At 49.8% G+C, this 22,585-nt stretch overlaps 1 protein-coding gene across 4 annotated transcripts in view; it reads right to left on the reverse strand.

Moving 5' to 3' along the window:
• Positions 1-22,585, reverse strand: part of LOC139056424 (uncharacterized) — a 235,152-nt gene that overhangs the window by 52,682 nt on the left and 159,885 nt on the right. For 2 of the 4 annotated variants that reach the window (XM_070534654.1, XM_070534655.1), the window contains exon 2: positions 15,935-16,002. The exons of the other annotated variants lie outside the window; for them this stretch is intronic. The gene's annotated coding sequence lies outside the window, so the exon portion shown is untranslated. The remainder of the gene's footprint in view (positions 1-15,934; positions 16,003-22,585) is intronic. 4 annotated transcript variants of the gene reach the window in all.

Genomic DNA, 22,585 nt, shown 5'->3' on the forward strand with positions numbered 1-22,585 from the left:
GATTATATGCCAACAGTAGCGCCTGCCATGCACGTTTTCTTGATACCAATATGTTTCCTCGCCAGACGAGGTTTCGTCGAACACTTGACTACGACAATGCCGCTTCAGTCGTGTGTGTACTCCACGCACGCTACTTTTGTTGCCCAGTTTCTCGATTATATGCCAACAGTAGAGCCTGCCATGCACGTTTTCTTGATACCAATATGTTTCCTCCCCAGACGAGTTTTCCTCAAACACTTGACTACGACAATGCCGCTTCAGTCGTGTGTGTACTCCACGCACGCTACTTTTGTTGCCCAGTTTCTCGATTATATGCCAACAGTAGCGCCTGCCATGCACGTTTTCTTGATACCAATATGTTTCCTCCCCAGACGAGTTTTCCTCAAACACTTGACTACGACAATGCCGCTTCAGTCGTGTGTGTACTCCACGCACGCTACATTTGTTGCCCAGTTTCTGGATTCTATGCCAACAGTACAGCCTGCCCTGCACGTTTTCTTGATTCCAATATGTTTCCTCGCCAGACGAGTTTTCCTCAAACACTTGACTACGACAATGCCGCTTCAGTCGTGTGTGTACTCCACGCACGCTACTTTTGTTGCCCAGTTTCTCGATTATATGCCAACAGTAGCGCCTGCCATGCACGTTTTCTTGATACCAATATGTTTCCTCGCCAGACGAGGTTTCGTCGAACACTTGACTACGACAATGCCGCTTCAGTCGTGTGTGTACTCCACGCACGCTACTTTTGTTGCCCAGTTTCTCGATTATATGCCAACAGTAGCGCCTGCCATGTACGTTTTCTTGATACCAATATGTTTCCTCCCCAGACGAGTTTTCGTCAAACACTTGACTACGACAATGCCGCTTCAGTCGTGTGTGTACTCCACGCACGCTACTTTTGTTGCCCAGTTTCTCGATTATATGCCAACAGTAGCGCCTGCCATGCACGTTTTCTTGATACCAATATGTTTCCTCCCCAGACGAGTTTTCCTCAAACACTTGACTACGACAATGCCGCTTCAGTCGTGTGTGTACTCCACGCACGCTACTTTTGTTGCCCAGTTTCTCGATTATATGCCAACAGTAGAACCTGCCATGCACGTTTTCTTGATACCAATATGTTTCCTCGCCAGACGAGGTTTCGTCGAACACTTGACTACAAAAATGCCGCTTCAGTCGCGTGTGTACTCCACGCACGCTACATTTGTTGCCCAGTTTCTCGATTATATGGCAACAGTAGAGCCTGCCATGCACGTTTTCATGATACCAATATGTTTCCTCGCCAGACGAGTTTTCCTCAAACACTTGACTACGACAATGCCGCTTCAGTCGCGTGTGTACTCCACGCACGCTACTTTTGTTGCCCAGTTTCTCGATTATATGCCAACAGTAGAGCCTGCCATGCACGTTTTCTTGATACCAATATGTTTCCTCGCCAGACGAGGTTTCGTCGAACACTTGACTACGACAATGCCGCTTCAGTCGTGTGTGTACTCCACGCACGCTACTTTTGTTGCCCAGTTTCTCGATTATATGCCAACAGTAGAGCCTGCCATGCACGTTTTCTTGATACCAATATGTTTCCTCGCCAGACGAGGTTTCGTCGAACACTTGACTGCGACAATGCCGCTTCAGTCGTGTGTGTACTCCACGCACGCTACTTTTGTTGCCCAGTTTCTCGATTATATGGCAACAGTAGAGCCTGCCATGCACGTTTTCATGATACCAATATGTTTCCTCGCCAGACGAGTTTTCCTCAAACACTTGACTACGACAATGCCGCTTCAGTCGTGTGTGTACTCCACGCACGCTACTTTTGTTGCCCAGTTTCTCGATTATATGCCAACAGTAGAGCCTGCCATGCAAGTTTTCTTGATACCAATATGTTTCCTCGCCAGACGAGGTTTCGTGGAACACTTGACAACAAAAATGCCGCTTCAGTCGCGTGTGTACTCCACGCACGCTACTTTTGTTGCCCAGTTTCTCGATTATATGCCAACAGTAGAGCCTGCCATGCACGTTTTCTTGATACCAATATGTTTCCTCCCCAGACGAGTTTTCCTCAAACACTTGACTACGACAATGCCGCTTCAGTCGTGTGTGTACTCCACGCACGCTACCTTTGTTGCCCAGTTTCTCGATTATATGCCAACAGTAGAGCCTGCCATGCACGTTTTCTTGATACCAATATGTTTCCTCGCCAGACGAGGTTTCGTCGAACACTTGACTACAAAAATGCCGCTTCAGTCGCGTGTGTACTCCACGCACGCTACTTTTGTTGCCCAGTTTCTCGATTATATGCCAACAGTAGAGCCTGCCATGCACGTTTTCATGATACCAATATGTTTCCTCGCCAGACGAGTTTTCCTCAAACACTTGACTGCGACAATGCCGCTTCAGTCGTGTGTGTACTCCACGCACGCTACATTTGTTGCCCAGTTTCTCGATTCTGTGCCAACAGTAGAGCCTGCCATGCATGTTTTCTTTATACCAATATGTTTCCTCGCCAGACCAGTTTTCCTCAAACACTTGACTACGACAATGCCGCTTCAGTCGTGTGTGTACTCCACGCACGCCACATTTGTTGCCCAGTTTCTCGATTATATGACAACAGTAGAGCCTGCCATGCACGTTTTCTTGATACCAATATGTTTCCTCGCCAGACGAGGTTTCGTCGAACACTTGACTACGACAATGCCGCTTCAGTCGTGTGTGTACTCCACGCACGCTACATTTGTTGCCCACTTTCTCGATTCTATGCCAACAGTAGAGCCTACCATGCACGTTTTCTTGATACCAATATGTTTCCTCGCCAGACGAGTTTTCCTCAAACACTTGACTACGACAATGCCGCTTCAGTCTTGTGTGTACTCCACGCACGCTACATTTGTTGCCCAGTTTCTCGATTACATGCCAACAGTAGAGCCTGCCATGCACGTTTTCTTGATACCAATATGTTTCCTCGCCAGACGAGGTTTCGTCGGACACTTGACTACAAAAATGCCGCTTCAGTCGTGTGTGTACTCCACGCACGCTACTTTTGTTGCCGAGTTTCTCGATTACATGCCAACAGTAGAGCCTGCCATGCAAGTTTTCGTGATACCAATGTGTTTCCTCGCCAGACGAGTTTTCCTCAAACACTTGACTACGACAATGCCGCTTCAGTCGTGTGTGTACTCCACGCACGCTACATTTGTTGCCCAGTTTCTCGATTCTATGCCAACAGTAGAGCCTGCCATGCACGTTTTCTTGATACCAATATGTTTCCTCGCCAGACGAGTTTTCCTCAAACACTTGACTACGACAATGCCGCTTCAGTCGTGTGTGTACTCCACGCACGCTACATTTGTTGCCCAGTTTCTCGATTCTATGCCAACAGTAGAGCCTGCCGTGCACGTTTTCTTGATACCAATATGTTTCCTCGCCAGACGAGTTTTCGTCGAACACTTGACTACAACCATGCCGCTTCAGTCGTGTGTACTCCACGCACGCTACATTTGTTGCCCAGTTTCTCGATTCTATGCCAACAGTAGAGCCTACCGTACACGTTTTCTTGATACCAATATGTTTCCTCGCCAGACGAGTTTTCGTCGAACACTTGACTACGACCATGCCGCTTCAGTCGTGTGTGTACTCCACGCACGCTACATTTGTTGCCCAGTTTCTCGATTCTATGCCAACAGTAGAGCCTGCCATGCACGTTTTCTTGATACCAATATGTTTCCTCGCCAGGCGAGTTTTCGTCGAACACTTGACTACGACCATGCCGCTTCAGTCGTGTGTGTACTCCACGCACGCTACATTTGTTGCCCAGTTTCTCGATTCTGTGCCAACAGTAGAGCCTGCCATGCATGTTTTCTTGATACCAATATGTTTCCTCGCCAGACGAGTTTTCGTCGAACACTTGACTACGACAATGCCGCTTCAGTCGTGTGTGTACTCCACGCACGCTACATTTGTTGCCCAGTTTCTCGATTATATGGCAACAGTAGAGCCTGCCATGCACGTTTTCATGATACCAATATGTTTCCTCGCCAGACGAGTTTTCCTCAAACACTTGACTACGACAATGCCGCTTCAGTCGTGTGTGTACTCCACGCACGCTACATTTGTTGCCCAGTTTCTCGATTCTGTGCCAACAGTAGAGCCTGCCATGCATGTTTTCTTTATACCAATATGTTTCCTCCCCAGACGAGTTTTCCTCAAACACTTGACTACGACAATGCCGCTTCAGTCGTGTGTGTACTCCACGCACGCCACATTTGTTGCCCAGTTTCTCGATTATATGACAACAGTAGAGCCTACCATGCACGTTTTCTTGATACCAATATGTTTCCTCGCCAGACGAGTTTTCCTCAAACACTTGACTACGACAATGCCGCTTCAGTCTTGTGTGTACTCCACGCACGCTACATTTGTTGCCCAGTTTCTCGATTACATGCCAACAGTAGAGCCTACCATGCACGTTTTCTTGATACCAATATGTTTCCTCGCCAGACGAGGTTTCGTCGAACACTTGACTACGACAATGCCGCTTCAGTCTTGTGTGTACTCCACGCACGCTACATTTGTTGCCCAGTTTCTCGATTACATGCCAACAGTAGAGCCTGCCATGCACGTTTTCTTGATACCAATATGTTTCCTCGCCAGACGAGGTTTCGTCGAACACTTGACTACGACAATGCCGCTTCAGTCGTGTGTGTACTCCACGCACGCTACATTTGTTGCCCACTTTCTCGATTCTATGCCAACAGTAGAGCCTACCATGCACGTTTTCTTGATACCAATATGTTTCCTCGCCAGGCGAGTTTTCGTCGAACACTTGACTACGACCATGCCGCTTCAGTCGTGTGTGTACTCCACGCACGCTACATTTGTTGCCCAGTTTCTCGATTCTGTGCCAACAGTAGAGCCTGCCATGCATGTTTTCTTGATACCAATATGTTTCCTCGCCAGACGAGTTTTCGTCGAACACTTGACTACGACAATGCCGCTTCAGTCGTGTGTGTACTCCACGCACGCTACATTTGTTGCCCAGTTTCTCGATTATATGGCAACAGTAGAGCCTGCCATGCACGTTTTCATGATACCAATATGTTTCCTCGCCAGACGAGTTTTCCTCAAACACTTGACTACGACAATGCCGCTTCAGTCTTGTGTGTACTCCACGCACGCTACATTTGTTGCCCAGTTTCTCGATTACATGCCAACAGTAGAGCCTGCCATGCACGTTTTCTTGATACCAATATGTTTCCTCGCCAGACGAGGTTTCGTCGGACACTTGACTACAAAAATGCCGCTTCAGTCGTGTGTGTACTCCACGCACGCTACTTTGGTTGCCGAGTTTCTCGATTACATGCCAACAGTAGAGCCTGCCATGCAAGTTTTCGTGATACCAATGTGTTTCCTCGCCAGACGAGTTTTCCTCAAACACTTGACTACGACAATGCCGCTTCAGTCGTGTGTGTACTCCACGCACGCTACATTTGTTGCCCAGTTTCTCGATTCTATGCCAACAGTAGAGCCTGCCATGCACGTTTTCTTGATACCAATATGTTTCCTCGCCAGACGAGTTTTCCTCAAACACTTGACTACGACAATGCCGCTTCAGTCGTGTGTGTACTCCACGCACGCTACATTTGTTGCCCAGTTTCTCGATTCTATGCCAACAGTAGAGCCTGCCGTGCACGTTTTCTTGATACCAATATGTTTCCTCGCCAGACGAGTTTTCGTCGAACACTTGACTACAACCATGCCGCTTCAGTCGTGTGTACTCCACGCACGCTACATTTGTTGCCCAGTTTCTCGATTCTATGCCAACAGTAGAGCCTACCGTACACGTTTTCTTGATACCAATATGTTTCCTCGCCAGACGAGTTTTCGTCGAACACTTGACTACGACCATGCCGCTTCAGTCGTGTGTGTACTCCACGCACGCTACATTTGTTGCCCAGTTTCTCGATTCTATGCCAACAGTAGAGCCTGCCATGCACGTTTTCTTGATACCAATATGTTTCCTCGCCAGGCGAGTTTTCGTCGAACACTTGACTACGACCATGCCGCTTCAGTCGTGTGTGTACTCCACGCACGCTACATTTGTTGCCCAGTTTCTCGATTCTATGCCAACAGTAGAGCCTGCCATGCACGTTTTCTTGATACCAATATGTTTCCTCGCCAGGCGAGTTTTCGTCGAACACTTGACTACGACCATGCCGCTTCAGTCGTGTGTGTACTCCACGCACGCTACATTTGTTGCCCAGTTTCTCGATTATATGCCAACAGTAGAGCCTGCCATGCACGTTTTCATGATACCAATATGTTTCCTCGCCAGACGAGTTTTCCTCAAACACTTGACTGCGACAATGCCGCTTCAGTCGTGTGTGTACTCCACGCACGCTACATTTGTTGCCCAGTTTCTCGATTCTGTGCCAACAGTAGAGCCTGCCATGCATGTTTTCTTTATACCAATATGTTTCCTCGCCAGACGAGTTTTCCTCAAACACTTGACTACGACAATGCCGCTTCAGTCGTGTGTGTACTCCACGCACGCCACATTTGTTGCCCAGTTTCTCGATTATATGACAACAGTAGAGCCTGCCATGCACGTTTTCTTGATACCAATATGTTTCCTCGCCAGACGAGGTTTCGTCGAACACTTGACTACGACAATGCCGCTTCAGTCGTGTGTGTACTCCACGCACGCTACATTTGTTGCCCACTTTCTCGATTCTATGCCAACAGTAGAGCCTACCATGCACGTTTTCTTGATACCAATATGTTTCCTCGCCAGACGAGTTTTCCTCAAACACTTGACTACGACAATGCCGCTTCAGTCTTGTGTGTACTCCACGCACGCTACATTTGTTGCCCAGTTTCTCGATTACATGCCAACAGTAGAGCCTGCCGTGCACGTTTTCTTGATACCAATATGTTTCCTCGCCAGACGAGTTTTCGTCGAACACTTGACTACGACCATGCCGCTTCAGTCGTGTGTGTACTCCACGCACGCTACATTTGTTGCCCAGTTTCTCGATTCTATGCCAACAGTAGAGCCTACCGTGCACGTTTTCTTGATACCAATATGTTTCCTCGCCAGGCGAGTTTTCGTCGAACACTTGACTACGACCATGCCGCTTCAGTCGTGTGTGTACTCCACGCACGCTGCATTTGTTGCCCAGTTTCTCGATTCTATGCCAACAGTAGAGCCTTCCGTGCACGTTTTCTTGATACCAATATGTTTCCTCGCCAGACGAGTTTTCGTCGGACACTTTACTACGACAATGCCGCTTCAGTCGTGTGTGTACTCCACGCACGCTACATTTGTTGCCCAGTTTCTCGATTCTATGCCAACAGTAGAGCCTACCGTGCACGTTTTCTTGATACCAATATGTTTCCTCGCCAGACGAGTTTTCGTCGAACACTTGACTACGACCATGCCGCTTCAGTCGTGTGTGTACTCCACGCACGCTGCATTTGTTGCCCAGTTTCTCGATTACATGCCAACAGTAGAGCCTGCCATCCACGTTTTCTTGATACCAATATGTTTCCTCGCCAGACGAGGTTTCGTCGAACACTTGACTACGACAATGCCGCTTCAATCGTGTGTGTACTCCACGCACGCTAATTTTGTTGCCCAGTTTCTCGATTATATGGCAACAGTAGAGCCTACCGTGCACGTTTTCTTGATACCAATATGTTTCCTCGCCAGGCGAGTTTTCGTCGAACACTTGACTACGACCATGCCGCTTCAGTCGTGTGTGTACTCCACGCACGCTGCATTTGTTGCCCAGTTTCTCGATTCTATGCCAACAGTAGAGCCTTCCGTGCACGTTTTCTTGATACCAATATGTTTCCTCGCCAGACGAGTTTTCGTCGGACACTTTACTACGACAATGCCGCTTCAGTCGTGTGTGTACTCCACGCACGCTACATTTGTTGCCCAGTTTCTCGATTCTATGCCAACAGTAGAGCCTACCGTGCACGTTTTCTTGATACCAATATGTTTCCTCGCCAGGCGAGTTTTCGTCGAACACTTGACTACGACCATGCCGCTTCAGTCGTGTGTGTACTCCACGCACGCTGCATTTGTTGCCCAGTTTCTCGATTCTATGCCAACAGTAGAGCCTTCCGTGCACGTTTTCTTGATACCAATATGTTTCCTCGCCAGACGAGTTTTCGTCGGACACTTTACTACGACAATGCCGCTTCAGTCGTGTGTGTACTCCACGCACGCTACATTTGTTGCCCAGTTTCTCGATTCTATGCCAACAGTAGAGCCTACCGTGCACGTTTTCTTGATACCAATATGTTTCCTCGCCAGACGAGTTTTCGTCGAACACTTGACTACGACCATGCCGCTTCAGTCGTGTGTGTACTCCACGCACGCTACATTTGTTGCCCAGTTTCTCGATTCTATGCCACCAGTACAGCCTACCGTGCACGTTTTCTTGACACCAATATGTTTCCTCGCCAGATGAGTTTTCGTCGGACACTTTACTACGACAGTGCCGCTGCAGTCGTGTGTGTACTCCACGCACGCTACATTTGTTGCCCAGTTTCTCGATTCTATGCCAACAGTAGAGCCTACTCGTAATATAACGATAGCGCGGCCTATGCAGACTCGGAGATCAGAGGTGCCCTAAAATCTAAGGCGTGACCTCGAGCGCGGAGTCATGTCGCGATGCCTCTGTCGAACGTGCGCTCTCACGAAACACAAGTCGCTGTTCACGAAGCCCATCTTTAGCCTTGCCTGCTCAGCGAACCGCTGCCCCTTTCACACGCACACGGCCTCGGTGAGCTGCAGACACCGCCGCAACGTTTTTCTGTTTCACACTTTCTCTTGTAACCCAAGGTGATTCACAGAGGTGGCACGCGTGCGGCCACGCCCCGAGGGCTGCCGCTGAATCAACAGCGAGATCGCCTTGATATCTTCACGCTTTGCTGGCGTTTGCAGACAACAGCTGCGCCTTTCCCTTTTGTTTGCGGCGATTCCTGCCGGGCTCGCTCGAATTTAAGCTGGGGCGACGCGACTCCACAGAGCACTACTACGAGAACAGCTTAAAAGGAGGTGCTCCTCAAAGATACATCTTCATTATTAATATAGATAATTTGATAGAATTTATGAACAACATTGAGTTGCAGTAAAACTTCATTTGGGCCTAGTTGGTACATATTTGATAATAGCATTGAGTTGATGCCTTGATCTGGGATCGTGATCTAAAATACCATGTATCGTGTTTAGTTATGTTTCTCTGCCCCTTGAAAGTGGGAAATGTAGTCTCTTGTACAAGGCTTGGGCTTCATAACATCTCAAGGAGAGCCTTACAAAATAGCCTGTATTGCTGCTTCTGAATAAATGATGAAATATAGGTCAACATTTACTTTCTATTAGTTTTATTTTGTGCAGAAAACGCTTGCTTCTTTAAGAAAAACATTTTGACATGCATTTGACTGGTTTGCGAAAATTCGCACGGCCATAATTGCTGCGAATTAAAATAAAGCTTAGATACTTGCGCTCTACACATCCTAGCACATGCGCATGCAAAGAAACCCGCCGATGTGCAATATTGCCGCGACGCCATCTGTGCCCAACCACGCTGACGACGAGGACGACGACCTCGTGGGTGCAAGCGAGCGTGCTAGAGAAGAAGAAGCGAACACTGAACGCTTGTTCTAATTGTCAAGATTAAAATAACGCTCTCCGCTCTTGTCTCAAGTGAGCCGTGACACTGGTGGACGTGCTGGGTATCGCACCATCGCCTAACGATAGGGACGACTCCTGCGAGTAGCCCTGCGTCCAGCCCTTCAAGACATCATCCACGCGTCGAGACACCTGTGCACCGTGCAAGCCGCCGCCTCCAAGGTCTGTGCCCGGAATTCGGTCTCTTGCAACGAACTTCGTCAGCGACCTCAATGGCTCAGGAAATGGCGATTGCAAGTCCAACACAGGTGACTATCCAAAACAATCTAGTCCCCTCAAGCTTCCACGGTGACACGTACGAAGACGCCGAAGACTGGCTGGACCAGTACGAACGCGTAGCTAAGGTCAATCAGTGGCGACCGGACCAGAAGCTTTCTAATGTGTACTTCGCTCTTGAAGGTAGCGCAAGGACGTGGTTCCAAAACCGCGAGGCACATTTGACAACGTGGGACGAATTTTACCGTCGGCTACTTGACACCTTCGGAAGCACTGATCGCCGAGACAATGCACAACGACTTTTCGAGTTGCGCATTCAGAAGCCCAATGAAAGTGTCTCCATGTTTGCCGAGGACATGTCTCGTTTGTTTCGTCGCGCGGATCCCAACATGCCGGATTCGAAGAAGCTGAGCCATCTCATGCGCGGCGTCAAAGAACAGCTATTCGCTGGTCTCGTGCGTAACCCGCCTACAACAGTGGAAGAATTCATTAAGGAAGCCACAGCAATCGAGCGGGCGCTCCAGCAGCGTTGTCGGCAATACGAACGCCTGACTAACGATGCGCTTGCAGGAGCCGCAGTATTCACAGTGACAGACGAGACCTCGCTGCGTCAACTGATAACAGACATTGTGCGCGAGGAGATTGCGAAGCAAACTGTGACACCGAAGGAGTTCACTGTTGCTTCGGTCACTGAAGTTGTTCGCCAAGAAATTCGGCAAACATTAGCACCTCCTTAGCCGCTCCCTGAACTGAGTCCCGAGCCGCGCTTCGAGCCACGCGCATATAGCTACGCAGACGCTGTCCGTCGCGCGCTTTCTACCATGCCGGTACAGCAGTACCACCAGCGGCCACCTATTGCTGCCTGGATACAGAGGGAGCATTTCAGGCGACCCCAGCCTCGCAGGACCGACGTATGGCGCACTGCTGATCACCGACCATTGTGTTTTCACTGTGGCGAACCAGGGCACATTTATCGTTTTTGCCCTCATCGCCAGCGTGGCATCCAGGAAATGTCACCTGCCACTCCGCGCCAGTTTCCAGAGAGACATCCACGCTTCGACGACAGTGTCAGTCAGGAACAAGGCAGCTCAGCTAACCTGCGGTCGCGCTCGCCGTCTCCATTACGTTATTCTTCGCCGAACCGTCGCAGTTTCGCCGACGTGGTACGAGGCCGCTCTCCAAGCCCACGGCGGGGAAACTGAAATCAGCGACCTCCGGGGGGGGAGGTTGCAAGTCGTCGAACCGCCGAAAATCTCCCATTATTACTGAGAAACGAGCACAGCGACCCGGAGAAACGGGACGCCGACGAATTTGTAAGTGCCGACCTACTCTTAACAATTGATGCGCACGACGTGACAGCTTTAGTTCATACTGGTGCAGACTTTTCGATAATGAGTGAGCAGTTGGCAGACCGGCTTAAGAAAGTCAGAATGCAATGGACGGGCCCTTATATTCGAAATGCCGGGGGCCAGATAATGGTACCTACAGGAAAATGTACTGCACGGCTCCAGATAGGAAATACAGCTTTTGTCGCCACTTTTATGATTTTAAAAGAGTGCAGCAGATCACTCATCCTTGGAATGGACTTGTTGCGTGAGTACGGCGCCGTGGTTAACATACGGGACGGCGAAATAACCTTGTCAACTAGTACGGACACGAGCCAAGACGAAGAGCGCCAACGTACATCGTTACGTGTCGCCGACGACGACGTCTGCATACCACCACTATCATGCAGTCTTGTCTCCGTAAGTTGCGGAGAACAGTTCGACAAGGACGGTGTAGCCGAACAACTAACTGCACTTCTGTTCCATCAAGGTATTGCCATCGCTCGGGGTATCGTCAGCCTAATCGGCGGTCGCACAGAGGTACTACTGACAAATTTTACCAATGAACGCCGGCACATCAGTAAAGGCACCGCTGTGGCGTACTTTGACGAAATGGACCACGTCCAACACTGCTTTGCTGTAAAACAGGAATCAACCACCGATACGATGCCATCTATAGCCGTCGTCGACGTTGACCCAGGTTTAGCGCCGCAACAGAAACATGGGCTCAGAGAACTGATTGACCATTTTAAAGACTGCTTCTCTACAACGTCCCGAGTGCGTCAAACACAACTGACGAAACACCGCATCATTAAGGAGGAAACAGCAATTCCCATCCGACAGCATCCGTATAGCGTGGCTGAGAAAGAGCGTGAAGCAATACAGCAACAAGTCAAGAAAATGCTGGACGATGATGTTATCCAGCCGTCGAAAAGCCCTTGGGCATCGCCCGTGGTACTCGTTAAGAAGAAGGATGGCAGCCTGAGGTTTTGTATCGACTATCGCAAGCTCAATCGGGTCACGAAAAAAGATGTGTATCCCTTACCACGCATCGACGATTCCCTCGACAGGCTACGGCATGCACGTTACTTCCCATCGACGGACTTAAAAAGTGGATACTGGCAAGTAGAGGTCGATGAGCGGGATCGCGAAAAGACTGCGTTTGTGACGCCTGATGGGCTCTATGAATTCAAAGTTGTTCCTTTTGGTTTGTGCTCCGCCCCAGCCACGTTCCAAAGACTAATGGATACTGTTCTCTCAGACCTTAAGTGGAAGACTTGCTTAGTGTACCTAGACGATGTGATTGTTTACTGCCACATTTGATGAACATCTCAGTCGGCTACGGTCAGTTCTTCAAGCCATACGGTCCGCTGGGCTTACCTTAAAACCTGAAAAGTGCCACTTTGGCTATCAAGAACTACAGTTTTTGGGCCACATTGTAAGTCACACAGGCGTCAGACCTGATCCTGAGAAAATCGCAGCCGTCGCAAAGTTTTCAAGGCCTACGGACAAGAAGGCAGTCAGACGCTTCCTGGGCCTATGCTCATATTACCGGCGATTTATTGCGGGTTTTGCACGCATCACCTCACTGCTCACCTGCCTAACCAGAGAAGATGTCACGTTTATGTGGGGCGAGGGACAGGAGGCGGCATTTAACGAGTTGCGGCACCGTCTACAAACTCCGCCTGTTCTTGCCCACTTTGACGTAGATACGCCGACAATGATCCACACCGACGCCAGCAATGTGGGTCTAGGTGCCGTCCTTGTTCAGCGGCAAGACGGCGCTGAGCGAGTCATCGCTTACGCGAGTAAAACACTGTCACGTGCCGAGTCGAACTAATCCACCACAGAGAAGGAATGCTTGGCTGTAGTATGGGCCATTACCAAGTTCCACCCGTACATATATGGCCGCCCATTTCAAGTAATAAGTGACCATCATTCTCTCTGTTGGTTGACCAACATGAAAGATCCATCTGCACGTTTGGCACGCTGGAGCCTACGGCTTCAAGAGTACGGCATGACAGTGGTCTATAAATCGGGAAGACAGCACTTAGACGCTGACTGCCTTTCCAGATCACCGATCGAGTCGTCAGGCCGAGATGATGACGAATCCGCAGGCATTTTAGGAGTTGTTTGTGCAGCTACCATCTCTCAACAACAGCAAGATGACCCCGAGCTCGCTTTCCTAATTGATTTCTTAGAAGGCCGCACCACAAACAAGCCCAGATTGTTCTCAAGGAACTTGTCATCATTCTGCATACGAAACAGTGTTCTTTTTAAGAGGAACTTCTCTTCAACAGGGAAGAGATATCTACGGGTCATCCCTAAAACTCTCCGCAGTGAAATCTTGCAGGCCTGTCACGATGAAGCTACGTCGGGCCACCTAGGCTACACAAGAAAATTAGCACGGATCAAAGAGAAATACTACTGGCCACGGCTCGCAACACACGTGAAGCACTACGTTCGAATGTGCCTTGACTGTCAGCGACGCAAAGTGCCACCTACGAAACCTGCCGGACTATTACATCCCGTTCAAGTGCCGGAAACACCGTTTGCACAAATTGGGATGGACCTTTTGGGCCCATTCCCAATATCAACTGCAGGAAATAAGTGGATCATAGTTGCGACCGATTACCTTACGCGTTATGCAGAAACCAAAGCACTTCCGAGCAGCACAGCAGCCGAAGCCGCGCAGTTCTTCATCGAAAACGTCGTCCTTAGGCACGGTGCTCCAGCGCTCATCGTAACCGACAGGGGAACCACATTCACGGCTGAACTTTTGCGAACTGTACTCACGCTCAGTGGCACAGCACACAGAAGGACGACAGCTTATCACCCGCAAAGCAATGGACTTACGGAGCGCCTCAACAAGACTCTTGCAGACATGTTGTGCATGTATGTCGATGTGAAACACATGAACTGGGACCAAATATTACCCTACATAACGTTTGCTTACAATACGGCTCGGCAAGAAACAACAAGAATGACGCCATTCAGTCTCCTCCACGGTCGAGAAGTGACTACAATGCTGGATGCTATGCTTCCTCATGATTCCAGCTATTCCGAGAATGACGCCGCAGATTTTACACAGCGCGCCGAAGAAGCAAGACAGCAGGTTTTCTCCAGAGTCCCGTGTGCCTCCAAGCTTGCAGCATTTGTTACCTCAGCGTCGGGCTGCTCTCGAGTAAATTGGAAAAGAAAGAAAGAGGGCGGGAAAGAAATGACACGTTGATTTTTTAAGTCAAGCTTAGGAAAGGCATCCATAATTTAATGCCCTGAGCTCGGGCCGCCTCTTGGGTGCACGAGCGTGAACTGTTGAAGCTCATCCTCGAGCTTGGAGCTGGCAATATGTTATCCGCCTGTCATGGAGAACGCCTCGTGTACAGCGAGGCGCCAACTAAAGTTAACGCAGAATGTGGCTCCGTAAATACGAATACCGTCATGAGTAAATCGGAAAAGAAATCCTTTGGTTTATTGTAACAATACGTGTTGTCCAAATCCCCGTCTCTGTGGCAGCTCTCAGTAGATTTCTTTATGCAGAGGCGAGCGTTGTGCTGGTTGTATGCAGCGGACGTAATTTTGGAGCAGGAAATACGCGGTGAGATTTCGAGACCATCTACAAGACAGCTGCAGAATATTGTCAAACGTTTTGGCTATGTTTCTGGCTACCTTTCACTCACAATAAAATTGGGTCTGGCTATTTCTGGGCTACATTTTGAGATCATTTGGCTATTTTCAATGAGGCCATCTGGACCCTGCCAGTGGTGTAGGCGGTGTAAGCCTTCTGCTGAGGGGATGACACAGTTTCCGCACATGGTTTGTCTTTCGCGCCGGATTAGCCTGTGACGCCTCGTCGCCTACGGAATGCAGCTTCAACGCGCATCAACAGTGCTTACACGCCGCCTACTGCTTCGCTTGTGATGGCACCAACCAACTGCTGCGCTGAGCGGCGCAGAAAGGCGACGACGTTGACGGGCGAACCTCGCTGCCCGCCAGCGTGAAGCGAGAACGCGCGTTTGCGGCACACGCTGCGAACTCGCATTTTTGAAGCTGAGCGCGTCGCAACTCAACTGGCTGCCCAAGACACTGCGGGCAACAATGCTGTCGCAGAAGCGACTCATGTTCATGAGTCATGTTCATGTTCAGTCCGGTTCATGTTCTACCGGTTCCTGTGGAAGACGCCTCAACCATATTTTTCGTGCACATCTCCTTAGTCCTCTTTTTCTTCCTCAAGCCGTCTCTATGTACCTTGTACCACTGCCTATGCAGCTGCCACATGGCGTGCCGCCTGGTATGCAACAGCCATGCAAAGTATCGTTGGTACGCGGCGCGCACGTCACACCGCGTGTCTCCTCGCGCGCGTCTTTGCGCTGCAGGCTTGCAAGCGTTGCCGTGGTTCAGTGGTGGAGCAGCTGACTCCCTCCCAGCGTGCCCGGGTTTGATGTCGGCGTGAACTAGCTCTTTTCTTTTTCTCATTCCCGGCTACAGCGGCGACGGACACCGGCTGCTGCGGCGGATAACAGGGCCAACCGAGGCAGCTGTTGGAATGTATCCATAACAGTCTCGCTGTAAAACACATCTCGAAGCGCCATCGCCAAAGCGGTGCAACGAAGAACACATGTGCGCGCTGAAATGTATATGATTGGGGCCATTTACATTTCAGCGAAAGCCATCAGCGCAGGACACTCACCTATGTCGCCGCACTCGAAAAGAACTCCTCGTCCTGACCTGTCAGAAGATGTTGGATCTCTCTGTACTCTGCATGGCAGACACGAGTTCTCGTGAGAGAGCGATCTCCGGAACAGGTTACAGCACTTGTGTACAAAAAAGAAAAACCGACAATGCTCATGTTGCGCATCCACTGCGTCGCCTCACACATCCGGCCTGCTTAATCTGGCCGCTTTTGTTTTCCCCTCATTAGACTGCTGACTGGCGCTGCGGCTTCCGTTCGAGGACGAGACATAGCAGGAAATCCGCTACGCTGTGCTTCACATTTAGTTTATAGCTGCTTGCCATTATAGGCGACGCGAACAAACTCAACAGTGTCCTACTTCGTTCGTAAACTCTCACCCGTTTCACAAAACCCGAAGTCTTAACAACCAGCCGTCACCTATAATAAAGCCAGACATATGAAAGCAGAACATTTTCGCTAGAATAGCAGCTTGGGCTTGTTGGTTTTCCATCCTGGTGTTAACAGCGCAAAACGTAGACGGGACACAAGACGAGAAGACGACACCACAAGCGAATCCAGAGGCTACAAGGCGCGACTGCCATTCCAATCGGCGCATTCAAAACTGGTGAAGAGAGCCATTGCAAACCTTTTTCTAGCCAATGCGCTTATAAAATCATGCATCCACGCGATGGAACAACGTTTTCGTTGACAGGTTGACCGCCTTACTGAGGCTGGTTAACCGTCGCACCTTCCTGTGTCTGTTGCGGAACGTATGAGCAAGAACCTAGAACTCGAGCGTGTCAATGGCGAGCAAGGTGGCGAGAACACAAACATTAAAGAAAGGCGAAGGACCATGTCCTGCCTTACGTGCACAACATATCTCACCGTTTGGAAAAGAAACTGGAGATAATGTTGTGCTTACTGCCCCGGAAGAACTGAAAAGCCTCTGCCGACGCGTCAATGCAGAAGAGCCGATAAAGCAGCAAGGGTGCACGATAAATCACCAGAGCCGTTTTGTGGATCGCACAGAAGCCGTGGTGTATTCTATACCTTTGAAATATGGGAAAAAGTATATAGGGCAAACTGGAAGACGCACAACCGAAAGACTAAATGAACATAATCTTAGCGTCGAGCAGGCGAACAGAAATCTAGGTATTCGCGTCAGGAATTGCCCCACTAATGCTCGTGCCGCAGAATTCAGACGCAGTGAAATGCTGAAAAACAAAATGACCAGCTGGTTCGGGAGATAATTGAGGCAGCGGAGATTGCCAGATTTCGTAACCAATGTGTTAGCACGTCGTCCTTGTTACTAACAAAAAAGAAATGGAGCTTCTGCAAAAAACGTGCATGTTTCCCATGATGTGCAATCACGTGTCTGTGACACATGTGAGCAAAGGTATAAGAAGCCGTGTTTCTTTAAAATAAACTTTGTTGTGCAGTGAAGAGGAATGCCCGACGCTGCAGCCACATCCCCAGTCGTCCGGGAGGCCCGAGCTCGAGATTGCCTGAGCTGCCCGAGTTGAAACATGCTGCCTGCTGCGCCCTTGTACTGTATTCATATTAGATTCTGGTGGAGGTGCTGCGGTTTTCCCCCAATCTGGAATTAGGCACCTGAACTCTGCCATCCGTCATGCCTGACGACCCCAGCCCGACATCCCCACCAAACAGTGGGGATGTCCAGCCATCGTATGTGCCGGTGGCCAGCGTCAGCGGGATCCTGATGTCTTCAGCGGCACCGATGAGAAAGACGTTGGAGATTGGCTGGAATCGTACGAACGCGCCAGCAACACTAACAAATGGGACGATCCCCTCGTGCTCGGCAACGCGATTTTCTATTTAGCGGGCGTCGCCAAGCTGTGGTTCAAGAACCACGAAGCCGATCTCCCCACGTGGGCTAGCTTCAAAACCAGCATCGCAGAAGATTTCGGCAGCCCTGGCGTGCGCACACTTCGCATTGAACAACGCCTCAGAAGCCGATTCCAGCAAACTGGTGAAACATTCACCAGTTACATAGAAGACATCGTCGACATCTGCCGGCGTGTCAATCCGACGATGGCGGAGGCGGCCAAGGTACGTCACATCATGAAGGGCATTTCCAACGATGCCTTTCATATGCTGCTGTCCAAAAACCCAGGCACTGTTTCCCAGGTCATTGAGCTTTCCCAGAGTTTCGGCGAGCTCTGCAAACAGCGTCTTCTCACGCGTCGCCCCCTGCGTCCGAAGAAACCCTCGCAAGCATCACCGCGGCTTCTGAGATGGACTCCCAGCTTTTCCATGGATAAAGGAGTTCGTCCGCGCTGTGTCGCTCGTCAGCTTTCGCTGCTGTCCTCAGCCACGCCACCACCTTCGCCTTTGCCGGCCAACCTTCGCCAAGTCATACTCGATCAAGTGTGCGCAGCTCTCCCTCCTGCCCGCGATACTCCGCCGGTGCCGACTCCCGTTGCTTTTCCCGAGGCGACTGCACCCCTCAGCTATGCCGAGGCTCTCGCGCGGCCATCACCTCCGACCTTTGCGCCATTTCCATCAGTCGTGCCACTGCGTGCAGCTCCTCACTTCGTTCAGCCGCGGTACGCACACAGCAGTGGACAATGGCGCACTCCTGACAACCAGCCAATAAGTTTTACGTGTGGTCTACCTGGCCACGTTGCACGATTTTGTCGTCGTCGCACAACATCCTACCGCCGTAGCTTGGACATCGAACCATACGTTTCCCCATACCCGTCGTCCTCCGCGTCTCAGAACCCTAGCCAGATATCTTCCCACCGCTCGCTTTCGCCGATGCGTCGTCATCCTTCTGTGCCGGAACGGGGAAAGCAACCGTCGCAGTTCCAGAGGCAAGAACTGTGTCACCCACAAACAGACCAAGGCCTCTCCCTTCTCCGACTAATGTTATTGATGTATATGTGGACGGCGTCGCTGTACTCACCCTCGTTAACACTGGTGCCGCAGTTTCAGTTATTAGTGCCAAACTTTGCCGTTCACTCAGAAAAGTTACGACGCTACTGTCAAACGTGTCACTTCGTACTGCCAGCGCAGAACGCATCACGCCTGCAGCTGCGTCTACTGCTCGCGTTGTGATCAACGGCCTCCTCTACATCGTCAAACTTTTGGTGCTGTGTTCTTGTTCCCACGATCTTATTTTGAGCTGGGACTTCCTTTCCGCTAATAAGGCCGTCATCGACTGTTCTCGTGCAGAAGTGGAATTTCAAAGGCTGTGTCATGCCCCACTCCTTAACGCTTGTGAACCTGAAGATAAAGAATACGTTGCCGAAGACGTTACAATCTGAGCGCACTAATTTGCTCTTGCCACAGTGTCATGCAACGTTGTTGCTGATGCCAGCGCACTTTTTACGCCACCTGCAATTTTCGCTCGTCGCAAATGTTCCCCGCTGCCTTTCGCTCTTTAGGTCGTTCATGCCGGCGTCAGCAGACTGCTCGTCGCCAACCGATCGTCCTGTCCTCTCACTTTGCTTCTTGGGCAGTGCATTGGCCGTGCCCAGTGTGTCGACCCTGCTGCCATTATTTACATGCCAACTGGTTCCATCGCCACTCATGAGGTCGCCGGAATGACCTATAACCCCGCACAGGATCCGACTTCGCCCGATGTTTTACACAGCTACATCGCCGACACGTTGATTCTTTCTCAACGCGCCCAGCTTCTACGCCTTCTCGACAAGTTCCGTTCGTATTTCGACTGCCAGCATGTTCCCTTGGGCCGCACGCCAACTGTTTGTCATCCCATCGATACGGGTACCAGTGCGCCACTGCGACAAAGACCATATCGCGCATCCGCGACAGAGCGCCGTGTTATCGACGACCAAGCAGCTGACATGCTCAAGCGCAGCGTCATTCATCCTTCGGATAGCCCCTGGGCATCTCCTGTTGTTCTTGTTAAGACGGAAGGATCGATTCGATTCTGTGCCTATTACCGTCGTCTTACAAAACAACTCGTAAAGATGTTTACCCTCTTCCGAGGATCGACGACACCCTTTACTGTCTCCAAGGCACGGAGTTCTTCTATTCTATCGACTTATGCAGAGGCTATTAGCAAGTACCCATTGCACCCGAAGACCAACCTAAAACGGCCTTTGTAACACCAGATGGCCTATATGAATTCCGTGTCATGCATTTCGGGCTTTGCAACGCCCCCGCAACATTTGAGCGTATGATGGACAACCTTTTGCGTGGTCACAACAAGCCATGCGGCTACATGAAGCAGGCTATCCCAATCATGTACTGACATCAGTTGCAGAGGGAATACTTCGGCAAGTGCAGCAATGAGGGACTGCTGAACGAGCGGAAAGATATAGGAACCGAGAGAAAAAAAGACCAACAGTGATACCTTATATCCACCGGTTGTCACACAACCTAAAAAAAAATTGCCCGCCGAGCAAACACTGATGTGGTTTTTTCTGCACCCAACAAACTAATCAGCCTGTGCAGGAAAACAAGACCTGAAAAGAAATAAAGTGCCCCTAGCTGCCAAGTTAAACACAGGAAGAAGTTCAGAGAATGTAAGACTTCAATTATATATCGTATACCCTTATCGTGTGGGAAATATTACGTCGGACAGTCGGGCAGATGCATAAATGATAGACTGCGCGAACACAAAAATAAAGTCGACAAACTTGTATCGGATGGGTTTCTCTCCCTTCATTGTAAGCAACATAAGTGCTCCCCTCTCTTCGAATCAACAACCATTACCGGTAGAAACAAGTGCGAACTCACTAGGCTTATAATAGAAGCCGAGCAGATTGATGCCCTAGGGGATACATGTATCAGCAAACCATCATTGGCTCTCTCTGAAAAATAACTGAAATTTTTGCGCATGGACTAACACGTCACAAAATGTATCGCTCTGATTGTTAATCTGTTCACGTGGCTGTGACTCATGTTGTCTGAGTGTATAAGTACGACCTGGTTTTCGACAATAAACAGTGTTGGAAGTTAGCGCTGTGTGTGTCCCTTTGTGTCTTCTCTTGTCTCGTCTTTGAATCGCGCTACCGTACTCCCCTTGAAGATGCATTACCAACAAGCCCACATTGCAACCCTCGTCGACCAAAGGCAACGAAATCTCGGCGTGACGATGATCACCCGCATTGTCACTTTTTTCCGGACTCCCTTGTGTGGCTTTGGGTTCCTGCCGTTCCTGCTGGACTCTCATCCAAGTTTGTCTCCAAATATCAAGGACACTACCGTGTTGTAGCGCAGACGTCACCTGTGAACTATATTGTCGAGCCTGTCACTCCACCTACGGACCAACGCTCTCGTGGTCTGTGAAAACGTCCACGTACAACGCCTGAAGCCGTATTACAACCCCATGATTCTATGTTCACCATGACTCGCCGGGATGGCTCCTTTTCCTATGGGGGGTGGTTGTAGTGAAGAGGAATGCCCGGCGCTGTAGCCACATCGCTAGTCGTCCGGGAGGCGCGAGCTCGAGATTGTCTGAGCTGCTCTGGTTGAGACATGACTGCATGCTCCTCTCTTGTACTGTATTCATATTAGAGTTGAAAGTCAGCGATTGTGGTCTCGTCCCGAGTCCCGTCTACGTATTGCGCTGTTAACACCAGGACAGAAAATTTTGCACCAGCAAACTTGTCAGAATGGACCTCTGCTCACGTCTTTTACGTAAGACGCACCGCTCATCATTTCACATTTCTATTTTTGTTGTTGTTTTAATCTGACTAGCACTAAAACAACAACAGCATTGTATACTCATTATAGCATTTGATATCCCCTCTTACTTTAACCGACGCTAAACCGACGTTAAACCTTTAACCGACGTTCTTGAGCACCTGGGCGCCCATCCGCAGATTTCTAAACACTATCTTTTATTGTCACCCGAGCCGGTTCTTGCTCTTGTCCTCTCCGTTTGCCTACACTTGTTTGCACATAATATTCATGGTATAACCGTTGTATAAGCATTTATTTTGTGCACTGTATAAGCGTATAAGCGTTATGTTTCTTTTTTGTTTTTATCAGGGCACTCCTCTGCCGATACTGCCCAGTCACGCACACAAGCCACACAGCTTATGCATATTGCATATGTTTTTGATGTACACTGTCACATTGAATAAAACTCTATTCTTTACGAACTTCGCGCACCCGTTTTTATGGGCTAGCTTTCTATCTATATTTCTCTGTGGATGGGTCACTAGCCATTTTGCCGCCTACTTGAGTTACTGGGTAGTCCATAGTTAGTCTAATGGGCAGAGCATCGGCCCACTGTGCCGAGGGAAGAGTTCAAAGCCCGGACCAACGCGGGTCATCGGACACGTGACAGTGGGTCTGTGCCGCTTTTCATTGAACCTCTTTCAGGCCACCTTCAGTCACTGTGTATGTTCCGCTGGGAGTGTGTCGCTCTTTAATGACAAAAAAAAGAATATATTTTCAAATTTATCCGTTGTCGGGCGGAATCGAGTACGTGACGTATATGTCGATACAATTTTGTCTAAATATATCTTTACACAGGCGCCACGCGTGGATTTCGCGGCGACGCCGCCAGATGGCCCAGCGTCTTCAGTGGCAAGCGCAATGAGGAACCCGGCTGTATATGAGCGCCGCCTACAGGACGCGTTTCATTAGCGGCAGTACGATGTGTTGCTAAAGTGCTTCAATACTAATCGCAATAAGGTCGGTATTCGTCGTGACATGGGTTCTGCCGCA

Source organism: Dermacentor albipictus, chromosome 2, assembly GCF_038994185.2.
Source record: "Dermacentor albipictus isolate Rhodes 1998 colony chromosome 2, USDA_Dalb.pri_finalv2, whole genome shotgun sequence".
NCBI lineage: Eukaryota > Metazoa > Arthropoda > Arachnida > Ixodida > Ixodidae > Dermacentor > Dermacentor albipictus.